The sequence below is a fragment of the Canis lupus genome, chromosome 22 (assembly GCF_048164855.1).
Source record: "Canis lupus baileyi chromosome 22, mCanLup2.hap1, whole genome shotgun sequence".
NCBI lineage: Eukaryota > Metazoa > Chordata > Mammalia > Carnivora > Canidae > Canis > Canis lupus.
Genome location: NC_132859.1, coordinates 33,917,735 through 33,940,865, shown reverse-complemented (window position 1 = coordinate 33,940,865; position 23,131 = coordinate 33,917,735). Strand labels below are relative to the sequence as shown.

Genomic DNA, 23,131 nt, shown 5'->3' with positions numbered 1-23,131 from the left:
GGACCCCACTTGATCAACTGGCTCTGGTATCCTACATATTTCAAATCTTTGGGTCCTACATGACTGTAACAAATACATAGCTCTTAACTGGCTATCGCCCTGGACACAGTATAGAAACAGCAGATGAAATAACCCAATCTTTCCCTGAAAGAAGGCTTTTTGCTTATCTTGAAAGCTGTGGCCTGAGGGGCAGGCTTCTAATTTAACATATATCCAGAGGCTGACTACAACCCTCTCAGAGATAGGAGATGCTGATGGGGCACTCTTTGTGCTCACCTGCTACCTTACCTGAGACTGTCACTGTCTCTGAGAAGGGAGCTAGGTACAAATCTGGTGCCTCAGCTTTTGTGGCTGCCACCCAGAGGACATATCCCTTGATAGCCTGCCTTTGGCCACCAGGGGGGCTTATGCTTACAAGTTCAATAGGATAGCAGCCAAAAAGAAAGTTCTTAACTGACTACTCTTCCAAAGTTCAGTGCAGAGGGAGCAAACGGAAATGTTCATCTCCCAGTCTTCTGCTAAAAGAGGTATTTCTGCCCACTTTGAAAGCTGCTGCGATAGGGTTCAAATTCCAATCAGCCTACTTCTAGATGCAGCCTGATATCCTCCCCTTTGGGACACAGACAGTTCTTGGAACACCTTCAACTACTTGGAGTCACTAAGAACAAAGGAAGCTGCTTGGACAATCACAAAGATTTGAAAGACAACCAAGAAGTAGGGCAGGATTGAAAAAGAATTTTCATCTCCTACATGAGATCACTTTTTCAAGATTTGGAGAGGAGGCTTTTTTAATATAATGTATTGAAACCAGCACAGAGAGTCAAGAAAAATGAAGAAACAGAGAAATATACTCTAAACAAAAGAACAGGACAAATCTTAAAGACTTTAATGAAATGGAGATAAGTGATTTATCTGCTGAAGAATTCTAAATAATAGTCATAAATATGCTCACTGAAGCCAGGAGAACAATGCATGAACAAAGTGAGAATTTCAACAAAGAGACAGAAAATGTTAACAAGTACTGAGTAGAAATCACAGAGCTAAACAATACAACCGCTGAACTGAAATAGTCAGTAGAGGAGTTCAATAGTAGATGGGATGAAGGGAAAAAAAGGATTGGCCAACTCAAAGAGCAGTGGAATTCATCCAGTGAGAAGTGAAAAGAAAGGAGGATAAATAAAAGTGAGACTAGATTAAGGGGCTTATGGAACAATATTCACATCATAGGTGTCACAGAAAAATACGAGAGTGAGAAAGGGGCAAATAACTTATATGATGAAATGATCATTGTAAACTTCCCTAATCTGAGAAAAGAAATAGATTTCAAGAGGTACCTGGGTGGCCCAGTGGTTGAGCATCTGCCTTTGGCTCAGGTAGTGATCCCAGGGTCTTAGGATGGAGTTCTGCATCAGGCTTCCCAGAGGGAACCTGCTTCTCTATCTGCCTATGTCTCTGACTCTGTGTCTCTCATTAATAAATAAATAAAATCATTGAAAGAAAGAAAAGAAAAAGAAAGAAAAGAAAAGAAAAGAAAAGAAAAGAAAAGAAAAGAAAGAAAAGAAAAGAGAAGAAGTAAAGAAGGAAGAGAGAGACATCCAGATCCAGGAAGTTCACAGAATTCCAAATTAGATGAATCCAAAAAGATCCATAGTGAGGCACATTATGAGTAAACTGTCATAAGAAATGGGGAGCATCTTAAAATCAGCAAAAGAACAATTTATGACTTAAAATGGAATACCAATAAGACCATAAATAGATTTTTCAGCAGAAACTGCAGGTCCGAAGAGAACGGCACAATATATTTAAAGTGATGATGAAAAAAAAACCCCACAAACCTGCCAGCCAAGAATACTCTATGTGTTAAAGTTGTCTTCCAGAATGGAAGGAGAAATAAAAAGTTTTCCAGACAAGCCAAGCCTGAAGGAGTTCAGCATCACTAGAAAGACCTTACAATGGTAAAGGGATTTTCTTAAACTAAAACAGCAGGGTTCTGATTAGTAATAGGGAAATATATGAAAATATAAATCTCACTGGCAAAGGTAAAATGTAGTTAGTTCTATTCAGAATAATAGAATGTTCTTATGGTGGTAAATTAATGTCTTACAAATCTTAGTTGAAGGTTGAAAGACAAAAATAGTAAAAAGTAATTCTAAGTACAATAATATCTTAATAGATACACAAGATAAAAAGACAAATTGTGATATCAAAAACATTAAACATGGAAGAATATAGTGAAAATGGAGAGCTTTAGAATGTGTTTTAACTTATTAATTTAATATAGATTATTATAAATATAAGAGGTTTAATATAAGCTTCATGGTAATAACCACAAAGCAAAAACCTATGGTAGATATACAAAACATAAAGGAACTAAGCATACCACTAAATAAAGTCATCAAATCACCAAGGAAGAGAGCAAGAAAGGAGCAAAGAAATTACAAAACAACAACAACAAATACCACTTAACAAAATGGTAGTATGTCCATACCTAATGATAATTACTTTACATATAAACAGACTAAATTCTCCAACCAAAGACAGAGTGGTTGAATGAATTAAAAAACAACAACAACAACAACAACAACAACTCACCAGACCCAACTGCAAACCACATACAAGGGACTTACCTCAGCTTTAAGGACACACAGACACTTAAAGTGAAAAGATGAAAAATGATATTCCTTGCAAATGGAAAATGGCTGGGGGAAAAGGCTGGAGTAGCTGTACTTTTACCAGGCAGAATAGAATTAAAGACAAAGATTGTAATACAAGACAAAGAGGGTCATTGTAAAATGATAAAGGGGTGAATTCAACAAGAGGATAAAGCATTTGTAAATATTTGTGCACCTCACATATATAAAGCAAATATTATAAGTGTAAAGTGAGAAATAGCAATACAGTGATTGGAGGGGATTTTAATGTCCCACTCTCAACAATGAATAGATCATCCAGACAGAAAATCAATAAGCAAATATTGGTGTTAAACAATAAGTTAGACCAGACAGACTTAACAGATGATTATGAGACATTCAATCTAAAAGCAAGAGAACTCATACATTCTTCTCAAGCACATATGGAACATTCTCCAGGAGAGATGATATTTTAGGACACAAGATAAGTCTTAGTACATTTAAGAAGATTAAAATCACATCAAGCATCCATTCCAAGCACAACGTTAAAAAAATAAATCAATTGTAAGAAGAAAATCAGAGAATTCACAAAAAAGTGATTAAATAACACCCTAGCGATCAATGGGTTAAAATAGAAATCAAAAGAAAACTTGAAATATACATTGAGATAAATAAAAATGAAAATACAACATACCAAACCTAACGGGATGTGGCAAAAGTAGTTCTAAATGGAAAGTTCATTGTGATAATCAACTACACTCAGAAACAAAGATGGAGCATGTGAGTGGCTCAGTAAGTTGAGCCTCTGACTCTTGGTTTCAGCTCAGGTCATAATCTCAGGGGTCATAGTTTCCAACGCCTCCTCAGGTTCCATGCTCAGTGGGGAGTTTGCTTGAAGATTCTCGCTCTCCTTCTCCCTTTGCCCCTCACCCCACATGTGCACACTCATTCTCTCTCAAATAAATAAATCTTCAGAAAAAGAAAGATCTTAATCTAACTTTACACTTTAACAAACTAGAAAAGAACAACATGAGCCCAGACTTAGTATAATGAAGGAAATAACAAATATTAGAGAGGAAATAAATGAGACAGAGATTAAGAAGACAATCAAAAAGGTTGATGTAACTAAGCAGGTTTACTGAAAAGATAAAATAGACGACCCTTCAGCTAGATTCACCAAGAAAAAAAGAAGACTCAAAAAATAAGAGATGTTGCAACTGATATCACAAAATTATAAAGAATCATAAGAGACTTCAAGAAATAATTATATGCCCAAAACTGGACAATAGAGAAGAAATGTATAAATTCCTAGAACTACAAAACTACCAAGACTGAATCATGATGGAATAGGAATTCCAAGCAGATCAATTCCTGGTATGAAAATTGAATCATTAGCAAAAGTTGTTCCAACAAAGGAAATTCCAGGACCAGATAGCTTAGTGAATTCTACCAAACTAATGAATACCAATCCTTCTTAAACTTGAAAAAAAAAAAAAAATGGAATGGAATGGATCACTCCAAACTCATTTGTTAGCCTGATACCAACACTGCACCAGAACCTCACAAGAAAATAGCAGACAAATATCCCTGATAAAAAATAAATACAAAAATCCTTCATAATCAGTAAGGTAAACACCAGACACAAGCATCCAAAGCAATCTTAAGAACAAAGCTAAAGGCATCACAACTCCTGATTTCAAACTATATAATAAAACTATAGTAATTAAAATGGTACAGTATTGGGGTGCCTGGCAGGCTGAGTCAGGGGCCTGTGTGACTTGACTCACAGGGTCATGAGTTCAAGCCCCATATTGGGTGCAGAAATTATCAAACGTAAATAAATAAACTTAAAAAGAAATGGTATGGTATCCACATAAAGCCTGACACAAAGACCTATGAAACAGAGAACAGAAATAAACCCACACATATGTGGCCAAATTGAGGTATATTCATACAATGGAATATTCCTCAGGGTAAAAAGGAACAAACTGTTGAAAATGCTACAATGTAGATGAATCTAAAAAGCATTATACTAAGTGAATAAAAAATGGTAGATTCATTTATATAAACTTTGAAAACAGACAAAATTAACCTATGACAATAGAAACTAGAACACAGGTTGACTTGGAATTGGGGAGGAGAAGAGTTTGATCAAACTGAGAGAACTCTAGAGGGATGGCAATATATCTTGACAGGGATACTGCATACAGGTACACATGTCAAACTCACTGATTTCTACACAGAAGATCTGCATATTTCACTCTGTGTATGTTATACCTTGATTAATAGAAATATTTAAAATGTTGCACAAATTCAGCTGGTTCATAAGGAATAGTTTAAGAAAACAAAAACTCTTCATTTGAGGAGCACATTAATGATCAACATTGGGTTTGAGCATGTGAGGAAGACCGACACACACACACACACACACGGAAAAGTGGGGAGAGGGAGAGAGAAGGGGAGAAAGAAAAAGAGAGAGAGAAGGGAGGGAACAGAGGGAGAGAAAGAATCTTAAGTAGGCTGTATGCCTAATGTGGAGCCCAAGGTGGGGCTCAGTCTTACAACCCTGAGATCATGACTTGAGCTGAAATCAAGAGTTGGATGCTTAACCAACTGAGTCACACATGCACATGTTCCCTCCCACCTTCCTTTTTTTTTTTTAAGACCAACATATTTGTTTTTCAGCCTAAGGTAGAGTTGGCTTACTATAGATGATACAAAGTAAATGACAGAAGTGGCTTTCTCACACAAAGATCTAAAAGACTAGGAAAAAGAGATCTGATGTCTTTGGTTGTCATGATCCCCATTTATAGTTCTCATCACACTAGACCAGAGTTTTCTTAGAAATCCCAGCCTCAGAACCTCTGCCTCATGAGAAGCACTGCAGTTCATAAGGTAGCTTCCTTCTCAAAGCAGGGTGAGAATCTCTTGTTCTCCCACATGGTAATTGATTTGATTGGAATAAAGATTTCAGTGGCTTAGTAGGTTTTGGGAACTCTGTTTCACTAAAAAAAAAAAAATACAATCACAAACAATAAAAACAAAACAAAAAACAAACTCAAAATATTTAATTTATTGTAGGACCTCTTCAAAATCTTTGATATGCAAATGCTCAGAGTGACTCTTCAAAAATGGAAACCCAATGAGAAAACTTTTCAAACCTACTTGAGCATGGAAATCATTTATTCACTAAAAATTTCAGCAATAAGGAGTTTTGGGGAAAACACACTTTGTATGTACTAGGGCAGAGTAGTGTTTGTCATTCTCTTAAGGGCTCAAGAAATGAAAACAACATGTGGGTAAATTCATGTCTAAAAAAAGCCACAGAATTCTAGTAATTGCCATTCCATGTATAAGCCATATATAATGCTCCCAAGTTAAAAAAAAAAAAAAAACTTGTATAGACACTGTTCAATGTGGGTTTATTACTATGAGGGCTTAAATCCTGAATAGACTGTTCATCCTAATAAAGTATGTTGAGAATACAATGCAATTAACTGTATCTGAATTAATGGTCAAAAATTTACTTTGATGACCAGATGCTGACTGTGAGTTTTCCAGCACTCTCAGACATCTAATGGCACAATCAAACAACTTGTTGGTCTACAAACCAAAGTGTCAAGAGAGTTAATTTGTCAATTTGTTGATTGCTCATGGTCATTAGTCAGTGGATGGACCTGAAATTATTATTTCACATACCAGTTCTTCTATAGAAAATTCCCAAGTTCATCTTTGTTATTCCCTGCCAAAAAAAAAAAAAAAAAAAAAAAAGCCAAAACATTGTGCTAATATAATTATTGTATCCAGGGATTCCACCACAAATGTCATAGTCATTTGCTTTTCCAGTTGTTTTTATTCGAGGACAATTCTCTCACTAAATGATCGCCACCCTCTACCCCATCCTTTGTATAGATAATAAGAGGGTTCTTAGCAATTAGCAGAGTTCCAGTAAAAACAAAAACAAAAACAAAAAACAAACAAAAAAACCCCTAGCTATAATGCAGTAATAGCCCAGAGAAATTGGTGCAAGCATTTTTCCTTTCTACTTTAATAAGTGCACATCCAAAGTAGGGACATGCAGGGTATCTGCTCAGGCATGCCCCAGGCTCAGCATCCATCTTTCTGCTGCTTTACCACTTCCAGACTGACAGCTAAATTACTGCACAGAAAAGGTTTCTGTGGGCTGTAACCATAATGCTGCCACTGAAACTAGTTTGTTGGCTAAAGGATAAACAGAGATTGAAGGACAATTTTCATTAACAGAGAAAGATGGGGTAGAGGAGAGAACAGAGCTGGATCTGCATGGAAAACAAGTGGAGCAAACTCGAGGACAAAACACAAGTAGACACACTCTAATTGAGTTGTAATTTTCTTGTCAAGTGGCAAGCACTTGCTGAACTCTCGGAAGAAGCCACATCTGCATCTTATACAGTCTCTATGCCTGATGACTAGGAACAGAGGAGATCTTTACCTGTAAATGGAATTGAAATTACAGCAAATAAACAGGGGTAGTCAACAGCATTTCATGATGAAACAGACATGTGATTTCCAGGAAGATGAACTTTCTTCGTCGAAGCATTATCAAACCATAGCAGTGAAAACTAAGACTGAGGAATGAGGGAATAATCAAGCCCATGCTTAGTAAACTTTTTAGCAAATATGTATAAGCCACTATACTCCAGATAGGAGATGAAATCATTCATTTAGTTAGTGATCCTATAGCTTCAATTATGCAGAAGGAGACATACTCAAATACACAACTGCGTTACCAGTGTCAGGCTGGCTGGCGATCATCTATCTCATTCACCTTGACGTCTACTTCAACCCCAATTGTCAGCAGTACAGTCCACACAATAGGCCCTTAGTATACATTTGCTGAATATATTATTGAATTAATATTTCTTACCTAAGGGAGAAAAGAATCACAGACGTAAGAAAGTTCTAGATATGAATGATGGGCTTCCAATCTCTGGTGGGAAGATCCAAGATGACTCTATGGACATGTGGCCTTCAGTATTGATAAATATTTGGGGGTTCAGAATGACAGAGAGGAAAAACAAAGAACAGAGCCTGAACACACACGTGGAGGATTCTTAGGAATTAACAGGAAGGGGAAGTGGTATTTTGTCCGTAGGAATCATCCAGGCTAAAGTGAACACACTCCTATCATTCTGATTATCAGCATCTGATGGGGAAGCAAATATTGTTCATAGCTATTTATATAACTACAAACCAAGTCAGGTCATATTATGACTCGGTAATGGCTGTGAACCGAGCTATTCTCTTTCCTAATGTCAGAAAGACCCTGAAGGAAAGGAAACAGTATTCCTTTTTGTGTTTACACTTTTCCATTGTGATAAATTATGAATTGAAAATACATACTTTAATTTGATTCCTGGGTTTAGGTTAAAACTGGTGTGGGCGAGACCAATAATTTAATCCCAGACTCTACTCAGTGCCTGGCATATTGCCTGGCACACAGTAGGGATATGAGAAATAATTTGTTGAATGGGTGACTATCAGAAGTCAAGATTTCACCAAATTCTGCAGAATAGATTATCCTTTATCTCCAGTCTCACTCTCACTTCAAAACTCAAAAACGCAAACACTCCATTGCTGACAAAGTCTAATTCACAAAGTAGCTGATAACAAAACAAAACAAAACAAACAAACAAAAAAAAACACCACTGTTTCCCCCATCTACTCCATAGCTTGAAATCATGGTTTCCAACTTGTCAAGGTCACTTACAGGCATCTTAATTTTAGCAGGGCTGTTTGTTTTCTGCATCTACAGTTTCCTCTTGCATTTTCACTTACAGGAATTACACTCACATTATTTACTGCAAAGTAAATTACTGCATGGTCCTTCAAAGTACATTGATGAAGTATCCACAGCAAGGGGTCCAAAGGTCAGAGCAGTTTGGGAAATGATGGGTACCCTGAACTTCCTCTTGAAGGTTCACTTTATAAGTAATACATTTAAGGTTCTGAGAATCCCTGCAGTCAAGAAAGCTAGTTAACTGTTTAACCCAGTGTTTCTCAAACTGTTTTGCCTAAGGAACCTCACCACTCACTTTCAGAACAGCTGTTCTGAGATGCAACCTTGGGACAACCACCTAAGGCAGAGATTGCAAACTGATGGCCTGTACAGTGTTTTAAATTTGAGTGATCCCACACACTGAGAGGGAGGGCAGGGAGAACAGTTAGTGCATCCTGGCAGCCCGGGGCCACATCCTGACCTAGCATCAATCCTACTATCCCTGGGATGCCTGGGTGGCTCAGCGGTTGAACATCTGCCTTTGGCTCAGGGTGTAATCCTAGGTCTCTCATCAGGCTCCCTGCTGCTCCCTCTGCCTGTATCTCTCATGAATAAATAAATAAAATCTTTTAAAAAATCCCACTACCAAAAAAAAAAAAAAATCCCACTACCCCTTTATAAGGAACATAGACTCTCTGCTTCATTATGACTCTGGCATTCTCTTATTATTCCCAAATCATCTCTCACATGTACATCACTTGCCTGGTTCCTGCTGATATTTGACTTTGGACCTCATATCCTGAGGTAGCTTAATCACTCAGTTGTCCCTCTTACTCTTTTGGGATAAAGGAATGCCAGTATTTAAATGGCAGGGAAAAAAATAGGTCAGAATAATATGAAACCCCCTTCTTAGCTATCCAAAGTAATTTCTATGCCTGCTAAACTTCGAGGAAAAAATAAGAAGGTACCTGTATCAGTGTCTTGGCTTCTAAATGGTATTAGTCCCTTTTTCTTTTGTCCTTTTCGTTTTTGCATCTGCAAATCGATAATCCACTTAATATAGGAATCTTGGGATGTTATAAAACATTATTACTATGAGGTAGTTCACTTGTACCCCCCTAAAAGGGCTCTTTGTTTCTGAATGGGATCATTCCTTATTTATTATTTCAGATCTTTTTAGGCTCCAACCCCAACAACTGGCTGTTCTGAGGTAATATGATAAACTGCTCAGTGGTATGACTGAAAATGTGTCACTGAAAGGGGTGCCTGGGGTGGGGGGCATAGTTTAAATGTCTGACTCTCAAAAAAAAAAAAATAAATGTCTGACTCTCAGTTTCAGCTCAGGTCATGATCTCAGGGTTGTGAGATTGAGGCCCATGTCGGGGTCCATGCTCAACACAGAGTCTGCTTGAAACTCTCATTCTCAGTCTCTCTCCCTCTACCCATCCCCTGTCCCATCCCACCCTTCAGCTCTCTAAAATTCTTTTTTTTAAAGGTGTCACTGAAAAAAAACTCCCACATTTTTCTAGATTTTAAAATTAAATGTACTTTAGTTTGTAAACTGTACCATAGAGGCAGGGGAACTGGGAAAGATATACACACACACACACACACACCACACACACACACACACGGGCCACTTGACACATAATCTTCATGCAGACTTCTTCTAGCAGGAGATATAAACACAGAAATAAGAACTTTTCAAAGGAAAGCATTTACAGAGAAAGGTGAGAGGCAGCTTGTTCTGCTCATGCTCCACTTGTATTCTCCAAATAGTATATGTTACTCATGGCATGATTTATCTTGAAAACAGTAGATCCCAAAAGCATGTGAGACACTGTATCGATGGCTCCCAAGCACCTTTGGGAATTTGTTTTTGTTTTTGCTTATTACCCAATGTCCTACCATTTATTTTATTCACCACCTTAGACTGAAAAGTGATTTTCAGCAAGATCTCTTCTTGTACTGTGAAATGTATTTCTTCTCTAAATATTTTCCAACTCACACCTTTTACCTTTTCAATCATGCCAGACATCAGCATCTCATAATTCCTTATCATCCCTTTAAGTCAACTAATTATATCGCCAGCAAAAAAGGAGGTAATCTGTGGTCCAGAGGAGAAGTGAAAGGAACTAAGGTTGTAAAGGAGCTTCCTGTTTATTTTCCTCCTTTGGTGTGAAGCAGTTAAAAGAAGGAATGCCACACAAACTACCCACTCACTGAAGTCAGACAAAGTAATGGATTATTAATGTTGGTTTAGGTGTCTGGGAATGAAATATTGCTGGCCTTTCTAGTGTGGTTTTGTTTCAGTAAATCAGTTATCCAAAGTAGCATAATATATAATTTCAATTTTACAGTGGACATTTTGTTTGTAAGTACCAAAAGCCAGTAACACTGTTTTCCATGGTATGATTTAAGCTTTGGGTTTCAAATGCCTGCTAATTACTGCCATCCATTCATTCTACAAATATTTATTGAACATCTTCTAACGGGCCAGCTACTCTTTTGGACAATACAGAAATAGCAATGAACAGAGAGAAATTCTAGCGGTCATGGAGCTTACTTTCAAATGGCCATCTTTTATTTTAGTGACTGTTTTACTCATTTCTGTCTGCAACACTCAAAACCGCAAACAAATATGGCGGACTCAGTCTGGTCAATGTCAACTCAGCGACCCAAGGCAAAGAAATTTCAAGAGTGAAATCCATTCCAGCTATGTTTTAAACACTAAAACCCTCTGGTGCCTGCATCTTCCCAAAACTACAGCAACTAAGTAATGGAGACAACAGTACTAGTGCACTAGACATGCACGAAAGGATCCTGAGGTTCATTTAATCTCATTTCAAAGATGAAACTATTCAGACCCACAGGGACTAGAAAACAAACCATGAGAATATAAGTTCCATAAGAAAAAGGCTTGACCTTATTTGTACACCCCATACAAGACTGTCATGGAGAGTATACGAATGTAAAGCACTTAGAATTGTGCCTGGCAAATGTTTTTGTACTATATAAATATTAGCAACTATTATTAATCACTATGATATCCATTTTGACCTGTGTATTAAAAGTATGAAAGTTTTCATATAATTATATCTCTGTCTGAAAGATGTTTAATAATGCAATACTGCTGTATTCAGGTACCTAGAGGTTGTGGATATGTGTGTGTGTGTGTGTGTGTGTGTGTATGTGTACAGGATCTTATATTGATCATCTCATAGAACTCAAACAGCACCTAGTACAACCTTTGATACCAGTGATTTCTAGTTAATTGTGTATTATATTGAACTAGAAATATGTCTAGATCTATTTGGTTAAGATTTCAAACAAACATTTCTTGTTGTCACAGGTTAAATTATGCCCCCGCCCCTCTCAAAAAAAAAAAAAAAAAGTTTTAATCCCTGAATGTGATCTTATTTGGAAATACAATTACTGCAGATATAAATAGGTTAAAATCACTGTGGAAGAAGGGCCCCAATGCAACAGGACTCCATGTCTTATAAGATGGCAGTCATGTGAAGACATAAAGACATAAGGAAGATATGGGGTGATGGGAAAGGTGGAGACTTGCCCCCTATAGGTTTCAGCATGGCCCATGGATACTTGAATTCAGACCTCTAGCCTCTAGAAGTGAGAGATGATAAATTTGTTATCTTAAGCCACCCATTTCATGAAATTTCATTTCAGCAGCCCTCGGAAACTACAGACATACTCTGCCTCACAGTCATTCATAGCAGTAGTTAGATGGCATGTGCTTCCTAAACGGAGGACACACCAACATATAGACTGTTCACTTTTAGCTCAACATTTATATATGGAATATTTGCCACTGGGATCAAAACAGAGCCAGCTGTACCAGCAATATGATGCTTCATTCATCTAACCTTCCTCCTCACACCTTTTTCCAAATATTTCAGATGTTCTTGATATCTACCAGATAAAACATTGTGACAGTGCATACACAGGGAGCCTCAGGGGACCAATCTCTGGTGTCAAAGAAGAATCCTGCTGAGATTTAGAATGCCCTCACCATTTATATCCAGGTGGGTAGGCAGTGAGATATAGGGGGTGGGGGGTGTTCAAGGCAGACAGGTGACTTCAGAAGCAAGATCACCCTAGAAAGTTTCCAGAGTTCTCCTAGTACCCCCCAAAACTCTATTCAGCATAAAATCATTACTTGCTTGGGTGGAAAGATGCCACATATAAATTTGGTACAATATATGCCAGTTAATTCAACAAAATGTCAAACTGTCTGGGAAAACCCTTAGAAAAGGTTTACATTCTGTGTCACCAGGGAACTGAGTGATAGGAAGGGAAGCTCATGAAAATGAGATTTTCTCTAACTTCTGCCTACAGTGAATAAATCAATGAGATTTTTCAAGTCCCTTCAATATCAATGAGTTAATCTCATAAGCAGGCAAGGATTTACAGACTCCAGAAACATCTCTCTTTAGTCTTTCTTCTTTTTCTTCCCCTTCCAGCCTAATAGTTTTCCTTTCTCTCTACCATTTCCTTCCTTGCCCTTCCTCTTCTTGTCTTTGCGCAGCTATAGGAGAGATGATTTGTCTGACAACTGCTATCTCTTATCTCTTTGCTTCTAAAAGCCTTGATGAGTGTGGGGGTCTTGACTTTGTCAGGTTTTGTTTTGTTTTTTAAAAAGAAGATTTAGTCTCCCTGCCCTGAACTGGGTTTAGGGTAATTGTGTATCTGCTTGAGGGCTGAATGCAATCTCTAGCCTTTTTCATAAAGTTTATGGCCCTGGTGCCCCTTTAAAAGTCTCATGTGGCTGATTGATAGGCTCATTTCTGATACTAACCATAAAGAATTGGCCATCCTGAAGATAAGCTGCTCCTCCCCTGAGCATTACAGGAGGTAAAGGCGGGCACCATTATAGATGAGGCCACCATTATAGATGGCGCTTCTTGCCTCAATCAGATTCATCCTTCAGCAGCCCAGGCAGTGCTCTGCGCTGAGGGACTGCACCACCGGACACAGAAGCTCAGTCAAATCCATTTAGTTAATGGGTGCCTAAGGATTAAAGCATCGCCATGGATGGGACAAAGAGAAGAGGAGCTAATATCCCACTTCCTAACTTCTGTTTTCTCTTGGTGTCATTAACCAAAGGGGAAGTTGGCACACACAGAATCACAGAATCTTCATTGTTCAACAATTTGAGACTTTTTATTTAATCTAAATATTCCCCAAATTTTACTCCTTTAAGATTTGTTCTTTTAGTTTTCACGTCAATCTCTTATGGTCCTCAAACTAGCTTTCAAATATCTCTCCATGAAACAAGTGTGGTAATTAGTGATTCTTCCCTACTTCCACAACTTGTATGTTCTGAGTCAAAATGGCATTTAGGTTCTCATAAAAAGGTAAAGATGAGGGAAAGGATGGACAGGGAGGAAAAGGAGTTGAAAGGGAGGGAGGAGATACATACACTTACTCCGGGGAGAGGAGGGGAGGAGATGGAGGAGGAAGGAGATACACATACAGAGTGGGAGGGGAGGGATTTTATATACATATAATTTAATTTTGGGGTTATAATTTAATTCTTAACTGAAGATTTGATTTCTTGGAGTAAAAGGAGTTAATGTGCAACTAACCAAAACTGTGACATCAAGAGATGTTGCAGAAAAATGGATAAAACCTGGCAGTCTATCAAATGTAGGAAAAGCAAGGAGAAAGAAGAATTTGAAGTCCAGAAGGAGGAGCAATTGTGGGAAACAAGATTTACTTACCAAGTATTTACTGACAACCTTGTATGTAGTAAGTATAGTACTATGACTAGGGTCATCAAAGGTAAGACACAAGGAGCCCACATTTTAATTAATTAATTAATTAATTAATTAAAAAAGATTTTATTTATTTTTTCATGAGATACACAGAGAGAGGGAGAGGCAGAGACACAGGCAGAGGGAGAAGCAGGCTCCACACAGGGAGCCCAATGTGGGACTTGATCCCGGGTCTCCAGTATCATGCCCTGGGCCAAAGGCAGACGCTAAACCGCTGAGCCACCCAGGGATCCCCAGAGCCCACATTTTAAATAATGGAAACATCAGAACCATATACCAAATAATTACATTAACATGTTAAAATGTGATAAAAGGCATTTAGGGATTCTGCTAATGCCTCTGCACTTACTCCTCTCTGGTTTCTTGCTAACATCTCATAAAACAGCTCTTGTCAGTGTCACCAATAACACTTATGTTGCTGAAACTAATGATCATCTTTCATACCTTATTAACAAATAGCATTATATCCAATGGACCGCTTCCTCCATTTTGAAACGTTCTCTTCTTGTGCCTACTGGATACCACATTTTCTTGTTTTTCAGCTACTTCTGTTTCTTTTTCATTTCTTTCACAGCTCACCTCCTCCTGCCAACCATTAGAGGTCTCCAAATTTTGGAACTGTGTTTACTTCTCTTCTCTATACTTTTTTAGGGAATATAATTGAGCATATGGTTTTGATCATCTTTCATATACCAAGAACATTCAAATGGTCTCTCCAGGCAGACATTTCCCTCTATAAGCTATGTGAAATGCTTGCCTTTCAAGGTTAGCCAGACCCTTGCTAGGGCACTTCCTCAACACATTCATGTCTATCTATATCTGCTAGTTAGGACCTATGAATTATTCACCTGTGTGTCCTCACACGGGTGTCTGGTGTGTGTTAGGGGTTCACTATTTGCCCAGCTGTTGACTGGAATTAGGGCAGGGCTTAGGGGAAGGATGGCACAGCATCATACTAAGGTGCTGGATTCCTCTGCCTTAGCACAATGAATACATGACTGGATAAGATAAGATAGTTAACAGAAGAACTTTTCAGATATTAATCTCTTAATTATAAGAGATTTAAATAAGATGGGGACAAAGAAGTAAACAGGGATTTAACAGATGATTTTAACATTTTTCTGATATTAGAATTTTCTACAATGTATATATACTACTTTCATTTATTTCTTTTTAAACTAAAGTTCTTTTGAGGTCTGCTTTATGTATTGATACAGCAAGAGAGAAAGGTATGTATGTCCATACACACAGTCAGGGTAGTGACGTAAAGAAGAGGAACATGAGCCATTTGCAGGAATTATAGGAGTTGAAATTTCCAGGAGTTAGAACCCATATCTCTTCAATAAACAGCACTGTGCAAATTCTTGAATAAATAGTTGCACAAATTGTCTTTGTGTCTAAGTGACTTTTAGAGAGAAACAGACCAAGAGAAATTATTTCCTCAAATGAGTTGTCACTCCTGATTTTCAAGAATTAAACACAGAAAAGCATTTGTACATAATAAATTTGAGAGTAACATATGCTCTCCTGAATTATAACTCACACTACAATCTTTACTGATGAGCACTAGACACTGACATCCTAGTCAACCAATTCAAGCCATCAAAATAAACAATCCCTTATGAAAATGAAAATTGAATTATTACACTGGAGAAATTGAAAGCATGTTTTATCAAAGGCAATTTGTCTATTATCTGACAGCCTTGGAAAACAACAAGAAAATTATGTCTCTCACATTAAAATGAAAAGGCAGCAGCTTCTTTAGACATCACAGTAATGAGGGAGCTGTGGGTCATTCAGAAAAAAAATGTTTATTCTATAGCTGGCACTGTCCAACTTTTTCATCCTTGTGTTCGGGTGGGGGTGGCGAGTAGAGCACATTGCCAGACTAGTTAATGGATCATAGAGGAAAGCAGTACCAATTTCTTCCTTTTAAAAATTATTCCTTAAAAATATGTTTCCTGGGATACCTGGATGGCTCAGCAGTTGAGTGTCTGCCTTTGGCTCAGGTTGTGATCTCACGATCCTGGGATCAAGTCCCACATTAGGCTCACCGCAGGGAAACTTCTTCTCCCTCTGCCTATGTCTCTTCCTCTCTCTCTGTGTCTCTCATGAATAAATAAGTAAAATCTTAAAAATAAAAAAAGAAAATGTTTCCTTTATTGTTTAGAGGGAGGGATTCTACAGAATCCTTTTTGAGAGCAATATCAAAGGCCAAAGTGTGGATACCATGAGCTGTACCAAGTAACAGTAGCTCCTCCTCCTCCTGGGTCAAGCTACCAATGTCTTTCATCCATGAGCCAGCCTTGGCATTATTTTTCACATATGTGGCTGATTTATACAGGACATTCACAACCTAGAGCCTCAGGTATGGTACTGAATATTACCTAACTACACATTTATTTAAGGGACTTTTATTTTCTATCCACCATGATAGGGAAAGTAGCCAGGAATTCTGGTCATGCTTTGGCTGAAACAATCATATTCATGTCTATATGTTGGTCATGGTTGTTAATTGATCATAGGTATAGCAACAGAAATTGATCAGAATATGTGGCATGCCTAGTGAAAATACTTCTATAATGCTAGAATCAGTGTAACACTATCAACACCAGCTAGTGCTGCTAATCTACTTCAAAGGTTCATTTATGTTTTTGCTGTAATTTAACACATTCTTTGTGTAACAAAGCATTCATCTTTTTTTAAAAAAAATGGACCATCTAGAGAAAAAGCATGGTTATTAACCCAATGATTAATTCTCTAATGCCAGTATTTCAAAAAGCTAAAGTTTCCGTGAAGTAGTATTTGATGTAGATAGGAGTTATATGCAAACCAGGTGAATGTCAGATTCTTTGCAAGGGGTTTTCATAAGTAACATCCTAACAAAAACTTTATAAGAATGTCAGAGTAACTCCAGAAGGGAGAAAAAATTAAAAGTAAAGTGAGGTTCCAGAATGGTACTTAAAATCAAGCATACTTAACCGATTTATTACTTTCTCCAACTAAATGATCCTCATTGATCAGTACCCTTATAAGTTAACAGTTTTGGTGGGTGAAAGATTTCATTCCTGGGGCCTGGGAAGGCTGACCCCTGTGGATGTGGTCTGCAGTTAACTACGTGGACCTATAAGCATAGCAGGATAGAGAGATTCAGAACTCTGGCATCCAGTTGCGTGGTCTCACAACTTCCATCTCTTAAACAGAATCTGGGAAAACACGACCTTTCCTTTAATACAAGAAATACTAATATGTAAAAAAAAAAAAAAAGTATTCCTTCCCTCCCTGTATACCTTACATACATTTTAGAATAGTAGTGGGCAAGTTTGCCTCCCTTCATGGATGGTATTTTTTTTTCCTCCTCTTGGAAGAATTAGCTGCATTAACCAGAAACATCTCTTGATAATACCAGAAGGATGTTTCAGTGAGCACTAAGCAGGAACTCTTTCTTCTTCTTCTTTTTTTTGGATAACCTACAACTATATGTGAAAAAAACTAAAACTAATGCCATTTTTGATTGCTGATGTCATGGACATTGGAAAGAATATTGAAGCTGTACATCAAAAAGATATTTTAGGGATAAGTCAGCATAAGAATAAAATAGGGCTCTCATGAAATTGAGAGATCTCTTTTGTATCAAAGTATATTTATGAGATAATATTTCAATAGAAATGGAGAAAAAATGGAAATCCATTGCCATTATATTACTATTTTGTTGAAATGCCAATCTTATAATGAAATCTAAAATTCCAGCTCTCATATCCTAAAGTGGATTCCTGCTTGCTTTAATCTTGGTTATCATTATATCGCTAAAGCAATCATTGAAATTAGCTTTGGCATTTACAAAAAGGCAAGATAGGCCTGCCCTTCCTCCCCACTGGCTTTCATAACCCCCCTCCCTCTGTAGTTCTGTGGCTGCGTCTGACAACAAAAGTTCACAAACACCCAATGCAACTAGAAATAGGGAGACAGTTGTAACCTGGAATTTGGTAATCACAGCATTCCCTAACTGAGCATCGCTAAAGCATGGAGCAGTTAACAACATTGCTTCAGTTCACCCAACCCACACCTTCTTCTGAGACCTTGTCTTAGTTACCAGCACTTTTCTTATCTTGAGGCCTGGTCTGAAAATGTGAACCTGTGTAAGTCCCTAACTTGCCAGGGTCTGTGTTACCTCATTTATAAAACAAATGTCTTGAACTCAATCATCTACAGACATCTTTAGACTCCAAGATTTTATGACTGCTTAGTCTTTAAATTGTTCCTCAGACTTTAGGTAAACTGATTCCATTAGCACACATTTTGACTTTTTAGGTCAACAACTTTCATTATTTCTCTTTAGGTTAGCACACTCGTTTTTTACTTGAATAAATGTGTTTAAGATGGACGGTTATAATCTTCCAAAAGCCATAAATCAGCTTCATGGACCTCATGTAGAAGATAAAAAATAAAAAGCATGGAAACAATTTAATTGAGTCCTGGTTAGATGGTGTGATCTGAGGTTAGCTCCGAGAGTCAGGACTAGTCTATCTTTGTTAAAAAGGGCCACAGCAGATGAAATGCCATCAAATAGCCTCTCTTATCAAGAGAATCAGAAGTTTTGGAGGAGAACTGAAAGGGGCATAAAATACTTTCCTTTCTGTAGGGCTTAACTTATGGCTGGTACAACCACTGTGTGATCCCAGCTTCTGGGAAATCTTCTGTGGCTATTAAAAGGTTATGTTACCTTTCAGACTCAACTGCAGATTACTGAAACACTCCATTATTCTTAATCTTTATTACTCTGAGAAAGGATCTCAGAAATTGTCTAAAATATCCAAGGGAAGTTAGGTATTTTGAAAAGTCATTATTAGGATAATCCATAGACCATAAAGTTCACCTATATGAAGTGCACAATTCAGTGTTTCTAATATGTTCAAAGTTGTGCAGCCATCACCAGGACCTACTTTTACAACAATTTTATCTTTCCCCCAAAAAAGCCCACACACATTAGCAGTAGCTCCTTCTCTTACTACTTCTAGCCTCAGCACCAGGCAACCAATAATCTACTTGCTGTCTCTATATCTACATATTCTAGACATTTCACATAAATTAAATCCTACATGTGTTCTTTTGCGACTGGCTTCTTTCATGTAACATATTGTTTTCAGGGTTTATTCAGGTTATGGCATGCATTGGTACCTTACTTATTATTATTGTAATAGTCCATTGTATGGATGTACCACATCTATCCATTATCATCATTGAAAACCTGAGTGGTCTCCATATTTTGGCTAATTATGAACAATGCTCATAAACATGTATAAAGAAATTTTGTGCAGCCATATTTTCATTTTCCTTGGGTATATACCTAAGGGTAAAATCTCTTGAAGATATACATTTCAGTGAAGATAACTCATTTTATGTTATATATCAAAACATAATTTGGGGGGCTCCTGGGTGGCTCATTCAGTTAAGCGTCTGCTTTTGGCTCAGGTCAAAATTTTAGGGTCCTGGGATCGAGCCCTACCTTGGGCTCCCTGCTCAGTGAGGAGTCTGCTTCTCCCTCTGCCCCTCCTCCTGCCCATGCTCTGTCTCTTGCTTCTCTCTCACAAATAAATAAAATCTTAAAAAAACAAAAATTGTAATTATGCAGTGAGTTACCACAAGACTAAAATAGATTCGGTACCCATTATTTTTATTGTTCTACATTCACTTTTTTATTATTTTCCATGTTTATATGCTAATTATATATTTCATTTGAAAAATATAATACATTTAAAAGCACCTTTAACCAGAATACATATTAAAAACAGACAGTAAGATAATAACCTATTGACAGACACTTAGGTTGCTTCTAGGTCTTAGCTATTATAAATAATGCTGCAATAAACAAGTGCATTTACAGGTGCACATTTATCTTTTTTAATTAGTGCTCTCATTTTCTCTGGGTAAATAATAGTGGAATTATTGGATCAGACGGCATTTATATATATTTTTTAAAATTTATTTATTTATGATAGTTACAGAGAGAGAGAGAGAGAGAGAGAGAGAGAGAGGCAGAGACACAGGCAGAGACACAGGCAGAGGGAGAAGCAGGCTCCATGCACCGGGAGCCCGATGTGGGACTCGATCCCGGGTCTCCAGGATCACGCCGTGGGCCAAAGGCAGGAGCTAAACCGCTGCGCCACCCAGGGATCCCCGGCATTTATATTTTTAATTTAAAAAGTTTCTTTTGGAAAAATCTCCATACTGTTTTCCACAGTGGCTGCACCAATTTATATTCCCACCTAAAGGGAAAAGGGTTCCTTTTTCTCCACATCCTCACCAATACTTGTTTCTTGTCTCCTTAATTTTAGCCATTCTAACCGGCATGAGCAGATATCTCATCATGGTTTTGACTTGTATTTACCAGATAATGAGTGATACTGGGCATCTTTACATGTATCTGTTGGCCATCTATATGTCTTCTTTGGAAAAATGTTTATTCAGGTCCTCTGCCCACTTTTTAATCAGACTGTTTGGTTTTTTTTGGTGTTGTATTGTGTGGGATCTTTATATATTTCAGATATTAACCCTTTATAGGATATATTATTTGCAAATATCTTCTCCCATTTGGTAGGTTGTCTTTTTGTTTTGTTGATGGTTTCCTTTGCTGTGCAAAAGCTTTCTACTTTGATGTAGTCCCAACAGTTTATTTTTGCTTTGTTTCCCCTTGCCTTAGGAGATATATCTAGAAAAATAGTGCTAAAGCTGATATCAGAGAAATTATTGCCTGTTTTCTCTTCTAGGATTTTTATGGTTTCAGGTCTCATGTCTAAGTCTTTAATACATTTTGAGTTTATTTTGTGTATGGTGTCAGAAAGTAGTCCAGTTTCATTGTCTTTTTCTCACTGTACATTCTTGTCTTCTTTGCTATAGATTGATTATATGTGGATTTATTTCTGGGGTCTCTATCCTGTTCCACTGATCTATGTGTCTATTTTGTGCCAGTACCATACTGTTTTGATTACTACAGCTTTGCAGTATATCTTAAAACCTGGGATTGTAATACCTCCAGCTTTGTTCTTTTTTCTCAGGATCCCTTTGGCTGTTTGGGTCTTCTGTAATTCCATACAAATTTTAGTGTCACTTGTTCTAGTTTTGCAAAAAATACCCTTGCCATTTTCAGAGAGATTGTTTTGAATCTGTAGATACCTTTGGGTAATATGTACATTTTGACAGTGTTAATTCTTCCAATCCATGAGTGTGAAATATCTTTCCATTTCTGTCATCCTCAATTTCTTTCATCAGTTTTTTCTAGTTTTCAAATAAGGTCTTTCATCTCGTTGGTTAAATTTATTCCTAGGTATTTTATACTTTTTGACTCAATTGTAAATGGTATTATTAAAAATTTCTCTTTCTGCAACTTCACTGTGTTTAGAAATCCTACTGGTTTCTGGATATTAATTTTGTATCCTGCCACTCCACTGAATTTGTTACTTCTAATAGTTTTCTGATGGAATCCTTAGGATTTTCTATGTGTAGTATCATGTGGTCTGCAAATAGTGACAGTTTAATCTCTTTTTTATCAATATAGATAAAGAAAAGGTGATATGTATGTTTACACATACACACAATGGAATATTAATACAGCCATAGAAAGGATGAGATCTTGCTTTCTGAGTCAACATCTTGGACCTAGAGGTTATTATGCTAAGTGAAACAAGTCAGACTGAGAAAGACAAATACCATATGATTCCGTTCACAAATGGAATTAAAAAAAAGAACAGAAAGCAGAATCAGAACTATAAATACAGAAAATAAAATGATGTTTGTCAGAGGGGAGGGTGGGGTTGGGCAGAAGAGGTGAAAAGAAGAAGGAGATACAGGCCTCCATTATGGAATGAGTATGTCATGGGAATAAAAAGCACAGCATGAGGAATACGGTCAATAATGTTGTAATAACAATACAGTGGGACATGTATAGCTATACTTCTGGTAAACATAATGCATAAACTTGTCAAATCACTAAGTTGTACACCTGAAATTAATATACTGTGTGTCAACTATATATAAATGAATAAGTAACCTACCTACTTCTCCAATTCCATACCCAGAGACAAGTACTTTTTAAATTACAAGGTACTATTTTAATGAAACAAGATTATGCAATGTATATAGTATTTATCACCATCAACATATTATCATGTCATCTGATGTCAATTTACTGTATTTTCATAAAAACTACAGATCATTTCTGTATTTTGAGGCATCATGATTTATTTAGCAAGTCTTCTATTTTATTTTTTTTTTCCTATTACAAACAAAGCACAATGAACATCTTGAACATCTACCTTTGGAACTTGAGTAATCTCTAAGAGTTATTTTCTAAGAAATTAGACAGTTGAGTGATAGGATACCTATTACTGGAATTTTAGTAGATAGTGGCCAATTTCACTTCAAGAAAAGTTGTTTCACTTCACATTTCCATCTACAATGAAAGGCAGTAGACATGTTCCTATGGTCTCCCCATTGCTTGATGTTTTAAGTTATTAAGCATACATTTTGTCAGTCTAAAATAAAAATACTATATAAGTATTAGTATCCTTGTGTCCTTTTTTTCCATTTTGTTTATTGGCCATTGATATTTCTTTGGGCAATATCCAATTCATATTATTTGTCTATATTCCCACTGAATTGTTTATCCTATTTTTATGGATGTGTCTACATGTGTATGTTCCCTATTTGTTGACAAAAAAGCTTTAGCTTTGTCTTTTGTTGTAAAGATATTTTATATTTTTAGCTTTGTCTTTTGTTGTAAAGATATTTTATATTTTTATGTTGTCTGTTTTTCTCTTCGCTACTTCACCCTTTTGTCATTTCTCCTACTAAGTTGAAATATCACTTCTATCCTACATGAAATTCCTATATTTCAGATTTCATTCTAGACTGTTCCACCGATCTCCTTTACTCAAAAGCCAGTGCCA

At 37.0% G+C, this 23,131-nt stretch overlaps 1 protein-coding gene across 1 annotated transcript in view; it reads right to left on the bottom strand.

The window, feature by feature from the left end:
* Positions 1-23,131, bottom strand: part of RARB (retinoic acid receptor beta) — a 725,134-nt gene that overhangs the window by 486,089 nt on the left and 215,914 nt on the right. The window lies entirely within an intron of this gene.